The 16,839-nt window shown below is 54.4% G+C and overlaps 1 long non-coding RNA gene across 1 annotated transcript; it reads left to right on the top strand.

The window, feature by feature from the left end:
- The first annotated feature begins 4,039 nt into the window (after nt 1-4,039).
- On the top strand, nt 4,040-16,602 carry LOC116940728 (uncharacterized). The gene is made up of 2 exons (XR_012941850.1): nt 4,040-4,890; nt 16,084-16,602. It is a non-coding gene; the product is annotated as an uncharacterized LOC116940728 (long non-coding RNA).
- The last annotated feature ends 237 nt before the right edge of the window (nt 16,603-16,839 follow it).

A 16,839-nucleotide genomic window follows, 5' to 3' on the forward strand; every position in this document is an offset into this window, starting at 1 on the left:
CATCGCACCAGGCACTCATTCGAGGCTGAGTCTACCTAGGGGGAGGCCCAGGACCGATTCAGAAAATCGTCACTGGCGTTGGCCGTGAATGAAACTCTCGGGTATCGGTGTTCGTTAGCGCAGCGCGATAGCCGCTACTACAGTACCCCTGTCCACCACCACAATCCTCACCACCACCACTACCATCACCACCCTCCTTCTCTTCGTCGTCACTGCTGCTGCTGCTGCTCGATCCCAGCTCTTCTCCGGGGCGTGGCGAGTGAGAATGTCGCACAAAGGGTTATTAGCTCCTTGTCTCGCCTAATGCGCTTTGACGACTCCCCAGGGGGGTAGGGTTTGAGGGGGGGGGGGGGTCTGGCTACACCCCCCCCTCATCCACTACCCCCCACACCCCCGAATCGCCGACGACTGCATGCACCTCCCGGTGTTTAACGTGGTCGTGAAATGCCGTGTGTGGTGTGTGTGTGGTGTGTGTGTGTGTGTGTGTGTGTGTGGTGTGTGTGCGTTGTGTGTGTGGTGTGGTGTGTGTGGTGTGTATTTGCGATGTGTGTGTAGTGTGTGTGTGTGCGGTGTGTGTGTGTGGGGTGTGTGTGCGGTGTTGTCTGCGGTGTGTGTGGTGTGTGTGCGGTGTGTGTGTGTGCGGTGTGTGTGGTGTGTGTGCGGTGTGTGTGTGGTGAGGTGTGTGTGGTGAGGTGTGTGTGGTGTGTGTGTGTGGTGTGTGTGTGAGTTGTGTGTGGTGTGTGTGCGGTGTGTGTGTGCGGTGTGTGTGGTGTGGTTGGTGTGGTGTGTGTGGTGTGGTTGGTGTGGTGTATGTGTGGTGAGGTGTGTGTGTGGTGAGATGTGTGTGATGAGGTGTGTGTGTGGTGAGATGTGTGTGATGAGGTGTGTGCGGTGTGTGGTGAGGTGTGTGTGGTGAGGTGTGTGCGGTGTGTGGTGTGGTGAGGTGTGTGTGGTGAGGTGTGTGTGGTGAGGTGTGTGTGGTGAGGTGTGTGTGGTGTGGTGTGTGAGGTGTGGTGTGTAGTGAGATGTGTGTGAGGTGTGGGGGAGGGGGAGAGTCGTGGTGGCAAGGTGGAGGGGGGCGGGTCAGGATGGAGGAAGGGAAGTGGAGGGGGTGGTGTGGTGGGGGGAGGAGCGGTCGTGGAGGAGGGGGTAAGAGAGGGGGTTGTAGGGGAGGGGGTGTAGGGGAGGGGGTGTAGGTGAGGGGGTGTAGGTGAGGGGGTGTAGGGGAGGGGGTGTAGGGGAGGGGGTGTAGGTGAGGGGGTTGTAGGTGAGGGGGTGTAGGTGACGGGGTGTAGGAGAGGAGGTGTAGGTGAGGGGGTGTAGGTGAGGGGGTGTAGGTGACGGGGTGTAGGTGAGGGGTGTAGGTGAGGGGGTGTAGGTGAGGGGGTGTAGGTGAGGGGGTGTAGGCGAGGGGGTGTAGGCGAGGGGGTGTAGGCGAGGGGGTGTAGGCGAGGGGGGTGTAGGTGAGGGGGGATGTGGCTCAGTGTGGGTTGGCAGGAGCTCGCGTCGCGACTGAAACTGCGTGAACGGTTTTCTGAGCCTGAGAGAGGTCGCGAGTTCGATTCCCGCTTACGTCCAGTAACAGTGAGGAATACGAGAATCGGCCTCCCTTAGGTCGGCTCAGCCTTAAATGAGTTCACCCGGTGCGGTGTGGAAACGGCACCCACCCCTTCGCGTGCCGTGCCGGCCTTCATCGGGCGCTACTCGCTAACAGCACTTGCCCCGACAGTCTTGTCAAAGGCTATACGGGGCATCTTTGTCTTTGTACGCCCGTTGCCGGCCTTCATAGGTGCTCGCCAACAGCGCTTACCTCCTCAAATGACAGTCTATTAAAGGCTCTGGTCAGGTCCCTTGTCATTGTGGGGCAGCGGTGGTGTCGTGGTCAACGCACTCCGCTACGATCCTGGCGACCCGAGTTCGATTTCGTCGATTCACCGTTCACATCCATCACCACCATCATCATCATCGTCGGCGATTGTGTGAACCGCTCCCGGAGGTTTGCGTCACGTGTTTGCGACCGGGCCACGCTCGTACGTTGCTGTGTGCGTCTGTTGGAACTTCTTTCGCGCCATACGTCGCCGACCGTGCTCACGTGAGGCGCGACTCTAGCACGGGCCAGTGTTCCCAGTTCGTGAGCGGCAGCAGCTTGGTGAGAGGGGTAAGTTTCTCCGTGAGAGATGCGCTTGGGTACCCTGCTGCCCTGAGTGTGACGGAGGCTATCGTTCGCGTCCGACGGCCGCTTTCCGGACGCGGCTCGTGCCGCTGCGTCCAACATTCGTCCCCTGCACGGTTCCAAATCGCTCGTTTCTCAGAGAAACCGCAGCTTTTCTCAATTCGTGGATTTGGATATTATTTTTCTTTCCGTGTAAATTACAGTCTCCCCTACCCCCTACGCACCACCCCCTCCACCACCATCACTATCTCCCCACAAACACCAGCTGTTGCCTCCCTCCTCCCCCCACCCTCCCCACTCCCTCCCCCCACCCTCCCCCACCGTCCCCCTCCCCCCACCCTCCCCCACCCTCCCACCCCCCTCCCTCCCCCCACCCTCCCACCTCCCACCCTCCCACCACATTCCTCCAAAACCCCATCCCTCTCCCGAACTTGGCCTCAACGCTTCCTGCCTTGAGTTTCACAGATTTCGTGAATCCCAACCCTGTGGCGCACACTCTCTCTCTCTCTCTCGGCTCTCACACTCACACGACGTCGATGTCTTACTCCATGCCAATGCGTGCACAGAGACAAAGATCCCCACGCTGTAGCCTGTTAGCGAGCATCTATTAGGGTCGGAGCGGCACACGTGCGCGTGGTGTGGCCAGCACCACGCCCGGCCGCCTTTGTCTCCCCAGGGGTGATGAGAGTTTACGCATCGCACCAGGCACCCATTTAAGGCTGAGTCGACCTAGAGGAAGGGTCTGCAGGACCTGTTTGGGAATCGAAAAAAAGACAGAGTACAGTAGTTGGCCAAGCATTTCCAGCGTAGCAGGAACCTCTTGAAAGGGAGTCTTGAGACTCGGCGAGGCTTGCCTGGGTAAATAATGGCATGATAAGAATAATTATAATTTGTTACTGTAATGTCCCTGGGTTCCGCTAATCGACCCCCCTCCCCAAGTGCGCCCTACTATAGCCGCCTAATCAATGCATTGATCACCCAGAGAGTCGAGTCCAGGCAGATTTCCGTGCCACTTAACGAGGGATTTGCGACTGATTCACGGATTGATGTGAATAGTGGAGGAGGGAGGAGGGGTGGAGATTTGGACGGAGGGAGGGAGAGAGAGAGGGGGGAACAACAAACGAGATGCTGGCGAGTTCAAGGGAGGCTGGACGATATGTTGGTGTTGATATGCGTTGATAATAACTATTGATTTGTATTCCATGTTGACTCCGATGATATCGCTTTATATGAGAGGGGGGAAGGGCAAATGTCGCGACCTCCTCCCCTGGGAAGTTTCAGGACCCTCCTCTGTATTGCACCAACGCCTCATTGAAGAGGTGAATTTATACTAAACTATTTGACCAGGTAAGGCCCACTGATCTGTGTAGCTCTTTATTCAGAAGCTACCTGGCCACAAATGGTAGCCCAACGAAATGGCTTGTCACCACGGGGAAATGTATAGCAGCCAAATACTCTAAACGCGTGTTTCTGAATGTGGAGGGGAAAACCGGAGAGCCCAGAGAAGAATCCACGCGAACACGGGGAGAGAGAGACACGCAAACTCCAAATATACAACAGCAGCAGGCGTCAGGGTCGGGATCAAGCCCACAACCTCCTGCAAACCAGGCGAGGGAGTAAACATCGCGCCCTATAAAGGTAAGGGGCGGGCGGGGGGGCGGATGAGACTGACCCCCCCGCCCCTTCTTCCAGGAAGTTTGGTGGTCCTCTAAGAAATCTAAATCCTCCCTAACTGGCTGCGGTGCTCGTGAGCGGATATCGAGTGGTGGATGCGAGTGCTTCGCTCCGATGGAAATCCAGATGCCACTCTCTCTCCAATCTCGGCTTCTTACAGGCGGGGAGGGGTGGTGCATGGGTCGGTGGAGGGGGCGTGGGAGGAGGGTACATGGGGGGAGGTGGGGGGAGGTTGATGAGGGAGCAAGTGGGGGGGAAGGGGGATCAGGAGGCTGGAGGGAGGGGTGATAGCGAGCGAGGGCATTTAGGTTCACAGGACGCTGTTGATTCCACGTCTTTGTGTGGAACGTCACAAATGTGTTAATGCTTTTAGACCGCGCATGAAATTACGTGAGCGCACGCGGGCGCGCGTGTGTGTGTGCGCGTGTGTCCGTGTAGTATGTTCGTGGGGAGCGGTAGTGTAGCGGTTAGCGCGCTGCGCTGCGAACCCGGAGTTGGATTCCCGCTCACGGCCACCAACATCGGTGACGATTGTCTGAACCGTTCCCTGGCCTCCACGAGCTTGACTCAGCCTCATAAGTGCTCGCTAACAGCACTTGCCCGAACAGTTTGCTACAGCCTATACAGGCGATCTGTGTCTGTGTGAGTATATATAGTATCTGTGTATGTGCACGTGTCCGTGTGTGTGGCCTTTCCGTACACATCCCTTCGGCTACGAGTCCGTAAACATCCTTGGAACGCGATGCATATTCACGCGATTTCCATTTGTGCATCCCGCACAGCTCCGAATGCCGCGGACAATGCCACTGTCAGATGATGACCATTGTAACAATAACAATGATGATGACTTTGGTGGTGGTGGTGATTTTTAGTTCAAGGACATCTGTGCTCAGCTTGCATCGAACATCCGGAGTTGAAACTTCCCACGCCGATGAAGCCCACGTGGAACCAAGCGCAGAGAGATGCAGGCGCGGGATTTACACCGAGAGACAGAAGGAGGTGAACACGTGGATCAGAGGCGCCACGCGGACTGCGAACTCGAAGTAAGTGGACGGTTGTCGGGTGGGGGAGGGGGTGCGGGGGGGCGTGGTGCGGATGGCCGGGCGGGCGGGCGGGCGGACACGGGCACAGAACCGGTTCAGATATCGATCGCCGCTGGTGTTAGCCGTGGCTAGAAATCAAACGCGGGTGGCCGGGATTAACAAAGGAGTGCGACAATCACTGCAACACCGCTCTCCCAACAAAGAAAAAGGATCCGCCTATATTTCGATTTAAAGCTTTCGTGACTGCAGGGATTCATCTTCTTGGTTCTCTCAGTAAAGTCACCACGTAGAAGGGAAATAATAAAAGAATAAAAATAAAACATAATAAAATTAAATTCTCACGACGTTTCGGCCACAGCACAAGTAGCCTTCCTCAGGTGAAGAAACAGAACTGTCAGGAAGACAGCGCTTCAGTGAACACTGCCAGGCTTGGCAGCGTCTTTTAAGCTGGGTGGGAGGAGCAGAGCGCCTTGACAAAGGAGTTTACATATCAACAGAAGAATTTAGCATTGAAGTAGCTGTGTTAATGTGAGAGATTAGCAGAATGTTAAAGTCAGAAATTAGCATGTAACTGGGAGATTAGCATGATGTTAATGTGAGGGATTAGCATGTAACTGGTCACGGAAGTATCTATGTTAAAGTCAGAGTTTACATATCAACAGAGGCATTTAGTATATTGACGCTAAAGAACTGCAACTACCCAACTATCATTCCATAAGCCAATGTGAAAGAACTAAATATAAACTACATCAATATAATCAATGTACTCAATATATTCTCCACTAAGCTGAGCTACTAACAATAAGTCAATATACAGTACATCACACTTCTATGTCGCAAAAATTATTATAATATGCCTCCAACTAACTTTTTTTTATTATAAACTGCCATAGACAGACACTGCGTTACTATACACTACCCTATACCTTAGATTATAATGATATTAGACTTGTAATAGGACACTATGTATTATTTTACGAACCCTACTGTATACCACACTGCTGTATATTCACTATACAATTACGATACTATATATTACCAAATAAATTATTTTAAACATTACACTGAAAGGTACTAAGATATTAGCAGGATGTTAAGGTGAGAAATTAGCACGTAACTGGGAGATTAGCATGATGTTAATGTGAGGAATTAGCATGTAACTGGTCACGGAAGTGGCTATGTTAAAGTCAGAGTTTACATATCAACAGAGACATTTATTATATTAACGCTAAAGAACTGTAACTACCCAACTATCATACAATAAGTTTAACACGTAGGCTTTCGCGACCAATATTATTCATAATAAAGGTTTTTGGGTTAGATCGCGTTATTTATAAATGTGTCGTAACCCTCCACCACCCGACACGGCCAAGTATATTGATGATATTGATGTAGTTTATATTTTAATTTTGTATCGGTTCTCTATATGGTCGTCATTATTTAGTGTCGTGTATACCCAGTTACTTAATGTTAATAGCTCAACTTATTGGAGAATATATTGAGTACATTGATTATATTGATGTAGTTTATATTTAGTTTTTTTCACATCGGCTTATGGAATGATAGTTGGGTAGTTGCAGTTCTTTAGCGTCAATATACTAAATGCCTCTGTTGATATGTAAACTCTGACTTTAACATAGATACTTCCGTGACCAGTTACATGCTAATCCCTCACATTAACATCCTGCTAATCTCTCACATTAACACAGCTACTTCAATGCTAAATTCTTCTGTTGATATATAAACTCCTTTGTCAAGGCGCTCTGCTCCTCTCACCCAGCTTAAAAGACGCTGCCAAGCCTGGCAGTGTTCACTGAAGCGCTGTCTTCCTGACAGTTCTGTTTCTTCACCTGAGGAAGGCTACTTGTGTTGTGGCCGAAACGTCGTGAGAATTTAATTTTATGTTTTATTTTTATTATTTTATAATTTCCCTTCTACGTGGTGACTTTACCGAAAGAACCAATAAGATGGATCCGCCTATAGCCTTAATAAACTGTTGTTGGGGGCAAGTGCTGCTAGCGAGCACCTATGAAGGCCACCTGCACACACACACACACGAGTCAGTGAATGCGTGAGTGATGCTAATACTGATGAAGCTGTAGATGGGTCGGAGCAACCGATCCTCACAGCGTGGAGTTATTTGGATCGCACCCTCCATTAAAATTATCATTTTAGCAACGTGATCCCATTCCTGGGGTCACGGGGAGGTCAGCCAGCCACTCGATCTCACGACCACTCGTTATTTTTAGACATTTTCGGCAACACACTGCAGACGAGATGGATTGTAGATGAAATCAATTTTATATTTAAGATTATTATTTTTTTCTTTCTAAAATAAATCCCTTTGTACTGTATGGTGTGTGGGCGTATGTGTTTTTGTTTGTGAACGTGGTGTTGGCCACTCACCCCCTCGTGTCCCCGTGCCGGCCTTCATAGGTGCTCGCTAGCATCACTTGCCCCTACAATCTGTTAAGGCTATAGGGGGGATCTTTGTTATTGAATCTATCTGCATGATCCAAGCCACTCAGCCCCCTCCCCTCCCACCAACCCCCTCTCCTCCTCTCCCCACTTCCATCTCTCACAGCTACCTCCTCTCCCTTTCTCCATTCCTGTCAGCCTCCCCTCCCCATCTCAAATCTCCGCCTCCTTCCCTCCATCAACTCCTTGCTAAGTCTCCCTCTCAACCTCTCCCCCCTCTCAACCCTCTCCATTCCCGTCTCCCAGTCACTACCACGACCTCTCTCCCCGTCCACCCGATCCATCCCTCTTAGCGTCTCACCATCCCTCCCTCCGTCTTCCTGCCACCATCGCCAGCCCCTACCACCAACCACCCCTACCACCGACCACCCCTACCACCGACCACCCCTACCACCGACTACCCCTACCATCGACTACCCCTACCACCGACTACCCCTACCACCGACTACCCCTACCACCGACTACCCCTACCACCGACTACCCCTACCACCAACCACCCCTACCACCGACTACCCCTACCACCGACCACCCCTACCACCGACTACCCCTACCATCGACTACCCCTACCACCGGCTACCCCTACCACCGACTACCCCTACCACCGACCACCCCTACCACCGACCACCCCTACCACCCACCACCCCTACCACCGACCACCCCTACCACCGACTACCCCTACCACCGACCACCCCTACCACCAACCACCCCTACCATCAACCACCCCTACCATCAACGACCTCACTCCCCAAGCGTTGCTCTCCTCCCTCCCCCACTCAACATTCCCCCGCCCCCCTCCGCCCTCACGGGGCAATGCTGCTCCATGAATGCCAAACGAGTGCACGCATGATTTATTTTTTTATTTTGTCTCCTCCGTGGCATTTCCACTGACAAATACGCGCGCTCTTTACCGAGTAGAGCATAACATTGCTGCTGTGTAATTACATGGCGCGCACGTGTCTGTCCAGTGTGTGTACGTGTGTATGTACGTGTGTGTGTACGTGTGTGTGTGTGCGTGTACGTGTGTGTATGTACGTGTGTGTGTGTGTCTTTGTGGGGAGCGGTAGTGTAGCGGTTAGCGCGCTATGCCAACACCAGTGACGATAATTTGAACCGGTCCTGGGCTTCCCTTATGTCGAGTCAGCCTCAAATTAGTACCTGGTGCGATGCATAAATATCACCACTGGGAAGACAAAGGCGGCCGGGCGTAGTGCTGGGGCAAAGTGCTTTTAGCGAGCACCTATGAAGGTCAGTTTGGCGCACGAGGGGGTGGGTGGCCACCACCACGCCCGGCCGCCTTTGTCTTCCTCGTGGCAATTATTTATTTCCCCAACACACGTCGCACCATTTTCAGCTAAGTCGACCTAGGGGAGGGCCCATGATAATCGTCAGCAGCGTTGGTGGTCGTTGGCTTTATAGCGCGGCGCGTTAACCACTGCGCCACCGCTCCCCCCCACTGACACTCACACACGGACAACAGATACAAATGACCCGAACAGTGACACACACACACACGCACGCGCTGAGTAGCACAGACTCACGGGTCTCTGGTTTATTTCCCCAACAGAAACAACCGCGGATCAGATTTCTCACGGACTGGGGAGGCAGCGGTAGCAGCCCCCCCCCGCCACTCCTCTCCACTACCCCCATCCTGCTCCGCCGCTTTCTTAGGCAGGGGGGAGTTGGGGGTGGTGAGAAGGGGAGAGCCAGAACGGCGGGAGAGGGCAGGATGGAGGAGGAGGAGGAGGAGGCGAGATGGGGGAGAGAGATGGGGCAGGGAGGGGGAGGGGAGGAGATGGAACGGGGTTGAGGCTAAGGGCTGCAGGCGGTGGTAATTCAAGAGTAAGGCTGGGAGCAGCTGTGAAGGCATCCGAACATTATGCTGCAAGTGCGCCCTTCGAAGCGGGTTTCCCGTGCAGCCGCGCTGCAACTGCGGACCCGGTGTTCATCGGCTGTGGTTCCCATCGTCCCACTGCCTCTCTCTCTCTCTCTCCGTCCTCTGTCTCGACAGAAGGAGTTTGGACTCGCTGGAAACTGACACAGTCGTTGCGAGCTCTCGCCAGTGATGGCCTAAATGAAACTTATTTCGAAATAATTATAATAACGATGATAACGATAATTAGAACAACATCTACAAATGTGAGCGATTACGTGGCGACGCATAGCACGCGGTCGTCTTAATTAGCAGAACGGAAGCAGCGACAGGGTCCCTGTCTGGCCTTTACGCGGTTTGCATAATTCACAAACAATGCGGTAGTCAAACTATTTTTTTGTTGTTGTTGGTAGTAGGCCGACAAAAGGGTAGTTAGCAGACCCTTTCGTCCTGCTTTGGGTCTCCAAACTTTGGCCGACCCTCCTCTGCTATTTCGAGTCGAGTGCATCCCGAATACCAAGACGGCTTCATCCTAATGCGTAATTATCGTAATGTATTTCCGCTGGAGGAATCCGATGAGCTATGAAGCTCTTTTGCACAGATGTCCAGTAGTCACGGATGTCCGGCATATCGGAACGTCTCTCCCCTCCCACCACCGCGCCTCCCGTTAGGGACAGAAAACTCACACACACGCGGAGCTAATGATGCATCAATACCTTCACCTTCAGCTGGAAAGCCCTGCACAACAATGACGCTGCATATTGCAGCGGCGGTAACGTACCTCTGGCTGCAAACCGGGCTGCTCAGTCACCCCCCCCCCCCCCCAGTGTTCGAAGGCATCTGAGGTTCGAGTGTTTGGTGTTGGGGTGAGATAGGGCGGGTGGCGCTCATTGGATTTCTAACCCCGGTACCTCCACAGCCCCTCCCCATAGCGCACACCGCCGTTGAAACGCGGTGAGGCGGGAGCGGGGGTGGGATCTACGTGCTAGCAAAGACAAAGATCCCCCGCGTGGCCTTAACAGATTGTCGGGGCAAGTGCTGTTAGCGAGCAGCACCTGTGAAGGCCGGCACGGCACACGAGTGGGTGAGCTGGACAGCACCACGCCCGGCCGCCTTTGTCTCCCGCGTGGCTGGGCCTACACGTCGCACTCTCAATACTCATTTGAGGCTGAGTCGACCTGGCGGAAGGCCATGGACCGCTTCAGATAAATCGTCACCGATGTTGGTAGCCGTGAAGCGGGAATCGAACTCGGCTCGCCGGTTTTGTGTCAAGGCGCAGCGCTAACCGCTGCGCTTCCCCTCCCCAACAAAGACAAAGATCCCCCGTATAGCCTTAACAGACTCTCCGGGGCAAGTGCTACAACAACAAACAACCGCCATTATCCACGAAGTGGCGGTGACGTCACCACGGCGCTTGTGCCAGGCTGGGTGCACGTTGAGGCCACGTGAAGTGTCGAACGCCCGCTGGCAGGAGGTCACGGGGCAGACCCAGGTTCAACGGTTAGACTGACTGAGATGACTGGCTGATGCACCACCTGTGCCCCTTACTGTGCCAACTTACTGTGTTTTAGCCACCCGGCGCTCCGCTCGTTGTTGTGAGCGTCGCTCCTCCGCCCTCCGTTGTTGTTGGAGGGCGACTGCCTCCAACTGCCCAGTAGCGTCCTTCACGAGCCTCCTCCACAGAGGCCGATCTTGACACCGCTGGTACCAGTCATCGGCAAGTCCACTCAGCTCCACGTCCTCCTGTACCACGTCACTCCATCTCTTCTCTAGCCCGTGCCGCGCCCATCTAGCCCCCTCGATCCGGCCGAACAAAAGCTGTTTAGGCATGCGGTGGCAGGGCATGCGGGCTACGTGACCCAGCAAGTGCCACACGCGCGCCCTCGCCCACCAGGACAGCGATCTCGGTGTGGCCCCTTCGAGCCTTTGAAGGCGGTGATGTTAGTGAGCGCCTGTTAAGGTCGGTCTGGCTCACTGTGCAAGGAGACGGGTGCTTGCGGCCAGCACCACGCACGGTCGCCTTGGCCGCCAGGAGAGAGGACCAGGACAGGTTGCACCACAGCCTCGGCGGCATGGGTTCCAGTCCCCGCAGTCGCACACAAAACAACCGCACCTCCGATTAGCACGGTTGGCTCGACGTGCGGTGCGAAGGAAGTTCAGCGTACGGTACAGTACGGTACAGTACATACATAAACGCCATCAGCGGCAAGCTTTATCCGGACATGTTCCGGGCGTCGCCTAGGTCAGCTCTGGCTGAAATTAGTACCAGCTGCAATCACCACGTGGAAGTTCTGCAGATTGAGATGGCCCGGTCTGGCGATGTTGCTGGCCGCTATAACCCCGCTTGCCTTGCGATGCCATTCGGGCCTTGGTAGAGGGGCTCGCAAACAGCGCCCCCACCACCCCCCCCCCCCTGCCCCCCCCCCTCTATCATCAAAAAGTTAACAACGGCTAAATGGGGAATCTGTGCGTGAACATTCAGAAGACAAAGACGGATCGGGTTCCTTTATCCGCTACTCCACCCATCGTCCAGCCCAGCCACAGCACGAACAAGTGGGGGTAGCTTTGGAAGTTATACAAAACAAATAATGAGACCACTGCTCCATCCCCTCCCTCCCTGTCTCCCTCCTTCTTCCACTCTCCCTGCCTCTCTCCACGTATCACTGCATTCAGCTCCACTACACAGCGCTTCTCCTCGCCCTCCCTCCCCTCCCTTAACTCCCAAGAGCTGACCACCCAATGAGACACGGCGGGGGGAGTCTCTCGGTGCCGGGTCCGGTTCGGTGAGCCAATGTTGCGTTTCCACTGCCCTTTAGCAAGCAGACCCGAGCCGTGCCAGAGGTCGTTCTTGGTACGGACTCCCAGCACGGCTCCCTTCTTGATGCAACCCGTCACGGGCCACGTGGCGTTGTAAACTTAAACATCACTCCCCCCCCCCCTCCATCTCTCTCTTATACACAAAGCTAAATATCTCAAAAAACATTTCCAGGGATTCTGGGCGCCTTGGTTATTTTCGGCAGCTCAAATGAGTTGATGCAATAATTCCCTACCCGCAAACACCCTCACACCCCCCCCCACACCACCACACTCTCACCCCCCCCACACCCCCACACTCTCACCCCCCCACACCCCCACACTCTCACTCCCCCCCACACCCCCACACTCTCACCCCCCCCACACCCCCACACTCTCACCCCACACTCACTCCCCCCCACACCACCACACTCTCACTCCCCCCCACACCACCACACTCTCACCTCCCCCCACACCCCCACACTCTCACCTCCCCACACTCTCACCCCCCCACACTCTCACCCCCCCCCCACACTCTCACCCCCCCACACCCCCACCACACTCCCCCCCCCCCAAAAGGAGGGGGGGGTGTAGTAGGGGTGAGAGTCAGGCAGGGCCAGTGGCCCCGGCTGCATTGAGGATACATGTCCTCCTCCCTTAAGTTGTCAACGTTTCCACTTGTATGTATGTGAGAGTGATTTGGAGTAGTGGAGGCTAAGGAGGAGTGTCGAGCGAGGCTGTTCCAATGCCCCCACACCGCCGGGGCCTCTCGGACTCGGGGCCGCCAGGAAACAGCGACGGATTTGGCAACAGCGGACCGCAGAGAAACACGCGCCCTGTGTGAGACTCTGTGTGTGTGTGACTGTGTGTGTGTGTGAGACTGTGTGTGTGTGTGAGACTGTGTGTGTGACTGTGTGTGTGAGGCTCTGTGTGTGTGTGTGACTGTGTGTGTGTGAGACTGTGTGTGTGTGTGTGAGACTGTGTGTGTGACTGTGTGTGTGAGAGACTCTGTGTGTGTGTGTGACTGTGTGTGTGTGTGTGACTGTGTGTGTGTGTGACTGTGTGTGTGTGTGAGACTGTGTGTGTGTGAGACTGTGTGTGTGACTGTGTGTGCGAGACTCTGTGTGTGTGTGACTGTGTGTGTGTGAGAGACTGTGTGTGTGTGTGTGAGACTGTGTGTGTGACTGTGTGTGTGAGAGACTCTGTGTGTGTGTGTGACTGTGTGTGTGTGAGACTGTGTGTGTGTGTGAGACTGTGTGTGTGACTGTGTGTGTGAGAGACTCTGTGTGTGTGTGTGACTGTGTGTGTGTGTGTGACTGTGTGTGTGTGTGACTGTGTGTGTGTGTGAGACTGTGTGTGTGTGAGACTGTGTGTGTGACTGTGTGTGCGAGACTCTGTGTGTGTGTGACTGTGTGTGTGTGAGAGACTGTGTGTGTGTGTGTGAGACTGTGTGTGTGACTGTGTGTGTGTGAGACTGTGTGTGTGTGTGAGACTGTGTGTGTGACTGTGTGTGTAAGACTCTGTGTGTGTGTGTGACTGTGTGTGTGTGAGACTGTGTGTGTGTGAGACTGTGTGTGACTGTGTGTGTGAGAGACTCTGTGTGTGTGTGTGACTGTGTGTGTGTGTGACTGTGTGTGTGACTGTGTGTGTGACTGTGTGTGTGTGAGACTATGTGGGTGAGCGATAGTGTGGGTGAGCGATAGTGTGGGTGAGCGATAGTGTAGCGGTTAGCGCGCTGCGCTATAAACCTGGCGACCCGGGTTCGATTCCCGCTCACGGCCAACACCAGTGACGATTATCTGAACCGGTCCCGGGCCTCCCCTAGGTCGACTCAGTCTCAAATGAGTACCTGGTGCGGTGTGTAAACATTGCCACTGGGGAGACAAAGGCGGTCGGGCGTGGTGCTTGCCACCCACCCCCTCGTGTACCGTTCCGGCCTTCATAGGTGCTCGCTAACAGCACTTGCCCCTACAGTCTGTTAAGGCTATACGGGGGATCTTTGTCTTTGTGTGTGAGACTGTGTGTGTCATTCCCTCCCATCTCTACGCTTGCGAAACGTGGACCCCCCTAATGGAACATCTTCGCCGTTTAGAAACATTTAGGCTGGCCTGCCTACGATCCATCCTGGTCTTAACCAGACTGGATTGTGTGAGCTCACAAATCCTTGAAAGATCTGGGCAGGGTCCCATCGGTGAGCTCCTCCGGCAGGCAAGGCTGCGATGGCTGGGTCATGTAGCCCGCATGCCCAGCCACCGCATGCCGAAACAGCTTTTGTTTGGCCGGATTGAGGGGGCTAAGCGGGCGCGGCACGGGCTAGAGAAGAGATGGAGTGATGTGGTACAGGAGGACGTGGAGCTGAGTGGACTTGCCGATGACTGGTACCAGCGGTGTCAAGATCGGCCTCTGTGGAGGAGGCTCGTGAAGGATGCTACTGGGCAGTTGGAGGCAGTCGCCCTCCAACAACAACGGAGGGCGGAGGAGCGACGCTCAGAACAACGAGCAGAGCGCCGGGTGGCTAAAGCACAGCAGGTTGGCACAGTAGGGGGCACAGGTGGTGCATCAGCCAGTCATCTCAGTCAGTCGACCCGTGGCACCTGGGTCTGCCCCGTGACCTCCTGCCAGCGGGCGTTCGACACTTCACGTGGCCTCAGGGTGCACATAGCCTGGCACAAGCGTCGTGGTGACGTCACCGCCACTTAGTGGCGAATGGCGGTTGTTATTGTTGTGTGAGTGTGTGTGACTCTGTGTGTGTGTGTGAGAGTCTGTGTGTGTGAGACTCTGTGTGTGTGTGAGAGACTGTGTGTGTGAGAGACTCTGTGTGTGTGACTCTGTGTGTGTGTGAGAGTCTGTGTGTGTGAGACTCTGTGTGTGTGTGAGAGTCTGTGTGTGTGAGAGACTGTGTGTGTGAGAGACTCTGTATGTGTGAGTCTGTTTATGTGTGTGAGTCTGTGTGAGAGTGTCTGTGTGTGTGTGGGGGGGGGAGCGGTGGTGGGGGGGGAGCGGTGGTGGTGGGGGGGGAGCGGTGGTGGGGAGCGGTGGTGGTGGGGGGCGGTGGTGTAGCGGTTAGCGCGCTGCGCTATGAAGCTGGCGATCCGGGTTCGATTCGCGCTCACGCCCAACACTCAGTGACGATTATCTGAAACGGTCCTGGGCATCCCCTAGGTCGACTCAGCCTCAAATGAGTACCTGGTGTGATGTGTGAGCATCGCCACTAGGGAGATAAATGCGGCCAGGCGTGGTGTTGGCCAACCACTCGCACGTGTGCCGTGGCGGCCTTGATAGGTGCTCGCTAACAGCACGTGCCCCAGCAGTTTGTTAGGCTACACGGAGGATTTTTGTCTTTGTGCGTGACTCTGTGTGAGAGAGTCTGTGTGTGAGACTGTGTGTGTGAGGAGCGGTAGTGTAGCGGTTAGCGCGCTGCACTACAAACCTGGCGACCTGGGTTCGATTCACGCTCAAGGCCAACACCGGTGACGATTATCTGAACCGGTCCTGGGCCTCCCCTAAGTCGACTCAGCCTCAAATGAGTACCTGGTGCGATGTGTAAACATCGCCACTGGGGAGGCAAAGGCGACCGGGCGTGGTGTTGGCCACCTACCCCCTCGTGTGCCGTGCCGGCCTTCATAGGTGCTCGCTAACAGCACTTGCTCCTACAGTTTGTTAAAGGCTATACGGAGGATCTTTGTGTGCGAGAGAGACTGAGATTATGCACACTCCCAGACGTGTCTACGTGCAGAGAAAAATATGTGGATGACGCCTTGTTGATGGATACATTACGATGTTTTAAATGATCGTTTACATTGCATTATACATTACTGCACTCCTATTAAAGTATTATTACACAATACTATAGCACTCAAGTATTAAAATATCTTGTAAGCATCTTTTTATAACTGTAAAAAAACACACACTCAGCATCCTCGTGTAAATCAATGTTTGTCAACCAATCCGCTTTGAACCCGAGAACCAAAAGCAGCACAAAGGACAGCACCACTTCTTCTTACCCAGGCCGCATTTCGGTTATAACATTTATCTCTCTCCCCGTCTCTCAGCTTCGTATATGGGGTGGTGGTGCCTTACCTGGCTAACAAACGCCATGACCTCGCCAACTTCGCCTGTGCTCAGGCGAAGTTGGCGGTGTACAGAACGAGGAGCAAGATGCTGCAAGGTGACACTGACGGCTGCTCTGTGCTGCTTCCAATGTTCAGAAGCCTGCTTAAGGCGCGGCTCCGCCTGGAGCACGCCACGTACCACACACACGTGTCGGTGATGTGCAGCGCGTCTTCTTCGAACGCTGGGGAGCCGGAAAAGCCCCTCTCTGTACCAGCGTGGACGGCACCCCCCACGTGTTCACCTTCTGAAGCGCTCGCTCGTCACCGTGGCGTGTGCGATGAACACCACCACCACCACTTGACTTTTCTTTCGTGTTGTGCGCGGTGGTTTTTAGCGCCACAGCGCGTGGGTTTGTAACGTTTATTTTCATTTGTTTGCTGGTCACTGTGTATTTCATGTCGAAATCGCCTCCAGTGCTTTTGCTGCTGGCGGCAATAAAAGTTGTTTAAAAGTCAAAAGTCTCCCCGACTCTCTCTTTATTTCTCTCCCCGTCTCTCTCTCTATGTCTCTCCCCGTCTCTCTCTCTCTCTATGTCTCTCCCCGTCTCTCTCTCTCTCTGGCCCGATCATCGTCCACCCCCCTCGCCCGCTCTCTTACTTCCTCCGCCCCTCGCCAGCCACGCCGCCTCTTCACTGCACCTGCAAGTAGCCGCACGAGCACCAAGAGCCCGATGGTTATCAGCTGATTAACCGCCT

Source organism: Petromyzon marinus, chromosome 1, assembly GCF_048934315.1.
Source record: "Petromyzon marinus isolate PM22_M1 ecotype Great Lakes invasive population chromosome 1, UKy_Petmar_22M1.pri1.0, whole genome shotgun sequence".
Taxonomy (NCBI): Eukaryota; Metazoa; Chordata; class Hyperoartia; order Petromyzontiformes; family Petromyzontidae; genus Petromyzon; species Petromyzon marinus.